The following is a 6,112-nucleotide window of genomic DNA, read 5'->3' on the forward strand; positions in this document are numbered from 1 at the left end:
CACGCACACGCGCCCTTTTATATAATAGTAGATATCAATGTCATGACCTCGTTTTCATATATCTGACCTCAAACTGATTAATATGCAACCCAGCCATAAAAGCAAAACGGTTGCCGCACCCTGTTCAGAGTGAACATTAACAATCCTTTAAATACATATTTTGCGGCCATCTTATACTTTCGTGATGTAGACTACAAAGAAATAGAATAAATAAATAAAACATACAGGTAAAACATTTTTAATTATATATAACAAAAAATATAACACACCTTGTATTTAAACGAAATGTAGAACATCGTCAAAAAAAAAAAAACAAGAAAGAAATCACTAAATCAGTCACGTGACATTCATTAGCACACCTCAATGTTAAGAGTAATAGAAATGAACGTTCAAGGATGAAGTACTGTTGCCACATCTGGGCAGGAGCTGCTAGAATCTTATCCTGCCATGACAGAGTTCAAAATAGACTTCGTAGCCTAGTGAGGGATGTCCTTTTCTCTTCCCTGCAACCCCTTTCCCACAGAAGAGACGTTGCGAGCCTGTCTCTACTTTACCGTTATTTTCATGGCAAGTGCTCGTCCGAGTTCCAATCTATCGTCCCTCTCGTCAAACATTCACAAGAAACACTCGGCTAATTGAAACCACAATCAATACTTTCCCCCACTCTTTATCTGTGCCAAACATAAACGTGGATTCCATGAACAAAGCTTCTTTCTTAGAACTGCACACCTGTAGAACTCTCTTCCGTTTGCCTGCTTTCCAGCTGACTATAATATGGTCGTCTTCAAGTCCAATGTAAACAAGTTCTTGATGAGCCGTTCCCCTTAAGTAATCCAATTTACCAAATTTACACTACTAACGATTACTATGATATTGTCCTTTTGACCACGGTACACTCTTTAACCCTTATCCTCGAGTGGTCTCTGGGCCTTGATAAATGGTGATTCCCTTGTAAAAAGAAAAAACAAAGTTTTCAACTCAATATTTAAAATTACCTGTAAAAAGAAAATAAACAAAATGGCACAAAATGTTTATTACGTACTTACTTATTAAGTTAAAAATGATAATGCACTAAAAATTAAGCAAGTTCATCCAGTATTTTTCTTTTTTTAGAGAATAAAATCAAGTTTTATCCGTGAAATCTCTCATCAGGCATTTTTGACCTTATTAAGGTCAAGTGGCAGTACTCAAACTTTAATTCAAGCAAGCAAAGAGTCAACAAAGCTTTATTCTCCATGTTAAGATTAGATTACTAAATTTTCACTGAGATGATTTAATTTTATTTTTTAAAAACAAAAATGCTGGATATATTTGGTAAAATTTTGTGTACAACCTTTTTTTAACCTAACAAGTAAGTACCCCCGATAAAGTTTTTTTTGCAATTAGAATTTTTAAATATTAGGGTGGAATTGGAGAAGCACCGAAAATTCTTCAAAATAAATAATTCTCTACTAGCAAGACCTGTGGAAATTCCACAGCGGATTCTTTCATATGTAATATATTGATGTTGGTATTCTGTGGATGTTCAGTGTAAATAGAGACATCTAAGCTAGCAGGGATGCCCACCATAGCCCGGTGGTAAAATTCGCTTAAATATGATATTTTAATTTATGCAGATTTTCTATATATTATTATAGACAATTTTCTTTGATAGAGTTCATTTTCTATCGATTCTTGTGAAGTTCTGATTTAAAAAACACAAAATAACACACACACCATTGTATTAATATATAGACTAGTTTATGGCCACTAAATTGTTAACGATGTGAACTGACATCCTGGGGGTGCCAGGTTCGATTCCAGTTCATTTCACAGAAACACATTTACTTAGGATGTTGGCAGCCTGCACATGGTCCCTTTTCTAGAAAGAATTCTAACTAGAAAGATATCAGGGAAACCAATGCCAACAATAGAATCTTTGGAATCATACAAAATGAATGCATTATGAAGTCTTTGAGTAGTATTTATATTTTACCTGGGTATGTCGATTTCCAATTTTACTAGCTTAATGGTTAACGATATCGATCCCCAGCTGACAACAGGTTCAAATCCAGTTCGTTCCACAGAAACACTTTTAATTAGGATGTTGGCAACCTTCACATGGTCCTTTCTATAGGTACTCGATGCCAAAATCCTTCAGCACTGTATATACGGTAACTGGGTATGTCAATTTCCAAATTTTCCTTGCTCCATTGTTTTATGAGAAAAAAAAATATTTGTGAATTGATTATTTATACTTGCGAGGAGTTTATACGGCATAATCACGTTGACACACCGATTCCCGTTAGATCATCAAAGTTAAGCAGCGTTGAGCCTGGTCAGTACTAAAATGGGTGACCATTTGGGAATTCAAGGTGCAGTATGTTCCTATTTACAATGCCTCCCCACGGGACAGAGTTAGACACCAGGGTCGTTTTTTAACGTGGAGAAAAGGAACAAAAATAAAAATTGTCTCAGTCGTGAAGGATTTCTCCTCCACTGACAGAGAACAAGAAATTAAAGTGTAGCATCTGAAGAACAGATGGTATTTATTTGCTCCCCCACCGAGCAAATTAGGCACAAGGCCGATTTTTAATGTGAGGAGTGAAGGGAGGGGGAAGGGGAAAAGGGGACCAGCTCCCGAGAGGTGGGAAATGGGAGCTGGTTAAAGGTCAGGCATGTGGGGTTGCCCCCACATCTGGTCTTTGCTAGTCATAGCTAGTCCTAGCTTGCAGTATCTGCCGGCACAGATACTACACTTTGATCTTGGCCCGAAGGCCAAGAACAACAACGTTGCATCTGAAGAACAGATACTACACTTTGATCTTGTCCCGAAGCACTTCTCCTTGTCACTGGACCAAAGCAGTACAGATTCAGGAGATTGCGCAACTCTTTCTAGAAAGATACCACGATCACTACCCATTATTGCTGTAGCAGTATTCTTTATTATCCATATCCCTTATTTTCTCGCCCTGAGATTGATATTAAAAGCCCACTTTTCCCATTTAAAATTATTAAAAGCAAACTTCTTAATATACTCAGTCATGGACATGCGAGCGACTACATGAAGGTCAACTAATTTGCATAAAGCTTTGAAAAACGGGCATTAATTAATTACTTTATGGTTTCTTATTAGACGATTGGTTTCATTTCACTATTATGTCTAATACACTGAATTCTATTTGTGCATAGTTTGTTTTTTTTTTACAAAGGCATCACCACATTATCAAGGCCCAGAGGCCACTCAAGGATAAGGGTTAAAGAGTGTACAGTAGAAATTGGTCAATATAGTAATCATTAGTAATGAAAATTTGGTAAATTTAATAACTTATATGGAACGGCTCATCAAGAACTTACGTTAGACTTGAACACAACCATATTGTAGTCAGCCGGAAAGCAGGAAAACGGAAGACAGGAAAACGGAAGACAATTCCACAGGCGTGCAGTTCTAAGAAAGAAGCTTTGTTCATGGAATCTACGCTTAGGTTTAGGCACAGATAAAGAGTGGGGGAAATTATTGATAGTGTTTACAACTAGACGAGTGTTTCTTGTGAAAGTTTGGCGAGGGGGGACCATAGATTGAAGCTCAGTTGAACACTTTCCATGAAAATAACGATACATCAGAGACAAACTCGCAACATCTCTTCTGTGAGATAGAGGTTGCAAGGAGGAGAAAAGGACATCTCCTACGAGGCTACGAAGTCTATTTTGAACTCTATCAAGGCAGGACAAGTCCTTTCTAGCAGCTCCTGCCCAGATGTGGCAACAGTATTCCATCCTTGGACGTACCTGGCTCTTATATAGGTAGAGAATAGCATCAGCAGTGAGATATCTACTGGATCGATAGAAAGATCCCACCATTTTTCCAGCGGCCTTGGCAACAGATTTGATATACGTGTTCCATTTAAGATCAGGAGTAATGGTCAAGCCCAGAAGCTTGTCAAAACTTGAGGCCTCCTGAAGACGAGAGCCATTCATTTCAATTGATGATAAATGTGAATTAGAATGTTGATGATGTAAAGAGAGAAGCTTATTCTACGTATTTAAGACTAAAACGTTCTAGCACACGGATATATATATATATATATATATATATATATATATATATATATATATATATATATATATATCTGTGTACATTTCCCTACACAATAACTGTCAATTTTCAGTCCAGACTCGAAATTTGATATACAGGGTACTGAGATTTGAAAACATCTTTGTAATCCGTTTTCGGCCTAAAATTTGGCTGTTAAGGGGTCAAAGTTCAACGATTTGACCTTTGAGAACTCTACCAGACTCCCCTGCCAATTTTGGATCTAAACACTTGAAATTTTAGATATAGGTTCCTTGGACATGAATCTAACTTCATAACTTGATTTGAACCCCAAACAATAAATGTTAAGGGATCATAATAGAGGTCAAATTTAAAAAAATTGACCGCCTTTTTATTGTTTTTTTTTTCTCAACATACACCTCCAAACATGCGGGCAACACTGGGCTTAAATGCTAGTATATATATATATATATATATATATATATATAAAGTGACTTTATCAGTATGTGTGTGCAAAACGTCTCTATCAAACTCCTCTCTAATTGTTACATAAAAAGGGCTATCCCCTTCTCATGTAAGTAAGAAGGCAGACTAAATAAGTGAAAATGATATTGGGAAAAGGTTAGAATCGAACACTGTAGGTAAGTGTTAAAAGATAATGGATAATTGAAATTCTAGGAATGCAGTCTATTGTTAATTCTTTTAGAAATAACTGGATATTAAATATGTCAGTTAAAAGAATGGACAACACAAGTCTATAGATAATGATTAAAAATGGGTTAGATACTGAACAATTAAAATTGGGAATTCTTTGTTTGCCAAAAGTGTGTTTGGACAGACATATGTAAAATCCACGTGAAATTTAGTCATGTTGGTTAACAGCACACTTCTGACGTCATAAACAAAGTAGATTCTCAATATATTGAAATGGGGTTCGATGTTAAGAGATAATCAGAAATCAGACGGTCACAGTCACAGATCAGTCAGACAGTGACCCAGTGGAGCTGATCCCCTTAGAGACGGAGGATGGGAGAGAGACCATGTAGCTATATGCAGCATTAGGAATTGATTATATAATGTTATAAATTGAATTTAAAAAGAAAAATTCTTAATGCTGTAATATTTAAAGTTATAAATTTATTCTATTTTTTACTAGACTATCTTGTCCTTTTCTTTTCCAGTTTTAACAACTAGTCCTTTACTTTTCCCTGTTTAAGCTTAACCATATTCCTTTTCATGCTCAAATTTTTCTATTGTAATCCATGATTGTTTAAGGCTTCCAGTAAATTCACTTGTTCTTTGTTTAATTTCAGTCTTATTTTTTTGCTCCCATAAACATAACATGCACATATGTAATAACAATGTCCGGCACTCGTCTGCTTTCAATAAAATCCACCAATTATCTCCCTTTCATGCTTTCATTCTCCCTGTTTTACTTGTTACTTCTCTTTTCGCAGGAGCAGTGAATTGGTAGCAACAGTAATCGCTAAAGCGACGTGGTTGCTATGGAAACCAGTCGTAAAAAACGTCGCTCACTTCCTTACTTTTTTTACGATTAGTAAATTCATCATGTTTTACTGAACGAAAATTGAAAAATTTTCTTTTCACAATACAGCTGAGAAGGTGATCTATAAACTGTAATAATTGTTTGAAATTTGGTCGAAAAATGAGTGAGCGGTGAAACTTTAAAGCAGTTTTAAATGACTAAAACTGCCACTTAACCATATATTCAAACACAGTAGTGTTTGGCTGATATATTATATACGGCATGAGCTGTGAAACAGCGAAACAGTACTGTATGTGGATGACTATATATATATATATATATATATATATATATATATATATATATATATATATATATATATGATATAAAGCTGAATGTGTGTGTGTGGTCACGAATAGGCTCCTATATGGCTGACTATTTAAAAAAAACTGATTGCATATAATGATAGAAGATGTATCGAGGATCACGAATGGGTATGTTTGATTTTTAAAACAAAAACAAGTTGAGAAATTGATTAACTCGAAGACGATGACATAATGTTAGGGGCAGAGGGTCTCGTGATCAATTCCACA

The 6,112-nt window shown here is 35.6% G+C and overlaps 1 pseudogene; it reads left to right on the forward strand.

The window, feature by feature from the left end:
- Positions 1-2,248: 2,248 nt before the first annotated feature.
- On the forward strand, positions 2,249-2,366 carry LOC145288512 (5S ribosomal RNA; annotated as a pseudogene).
- Positions 2,367-6,112: the final 3,746 nt, after the last annotated feature.

This window comes from Euprymna scolopes, chromosome 11 (assembly GCF_053919585.1).
Source record: "Euprymna scolopes isolate OS-2025 chromosome 11, ASM5391958v1, whole genome shotgun sequence".
NCBI classification, from domain to species: Eukaryota; Metazoa; Mollusca; class Cephalopoda; order Sepiida; family Sepiolidae; genus Euprymna; species Euprymna scolopes.